We start from the raw sequence: 519 nt of genomic DNA, 5'->3' as shown, positions 1-519 counted from the left end.
CCCAGCACCTCCAGTTACCACCATACCTGCACCACCCGCCTCCAAAAGACAAGAAGATTGGCAAACCGAGATTATAGCATTCATTGCGGATGGGATCATGCCAAAGGACAAGTGGGAAGCACGACGTCTTCACGTCAAGAGCGCGCATTACACGCTGTTGGATGGTAGTTTGTTCCGTTGGGAGGCCAATGGCGCACTTCTCATCTGTGTTAATACAAAGGACGTCAATGACATCATGCGAGAGGTCCACGAAGGCGCTGGAGGTAACCACTCGGGGGGGCGAGCATTGGCACTTCGAATTCGCCGCAACGGCCATTTCTGGCCGACTATGGTTGCCGATTGTACTGCATTCGCAAACAAGTGTGAAAAGTGTCAGCGACATGCACCATTCATCCATTCTCCGACAGAACTTCTAAGGACCACATCACCACCTTACCCCTTCATGCGATGGGCGATGGACATCGTCGGCCCTTTAACTCCGTCAAATCAAAAGAAATATCTCCTCATTATGACGGACTA

Source organism: Camelina sativa, unplaced genomic scaffold (assembly GCF_000633955.1).
Source record: "Camelina sativa cultivar DH55 unplaced genomic scaffold, Cs unpScaffold00721, whole genome shotgun sequence".
In the NCBI taxonomy this organism is placed as follows: domain Eukaryota; kingdom Viridiplantae; phylum Streptophyta; class Magnoliopsida; order Brassicales; family Brassicaceae; genus Camelina; species Camelina sativa.
Note: the sequence above shows the minus strand (reverse complement) of the source record.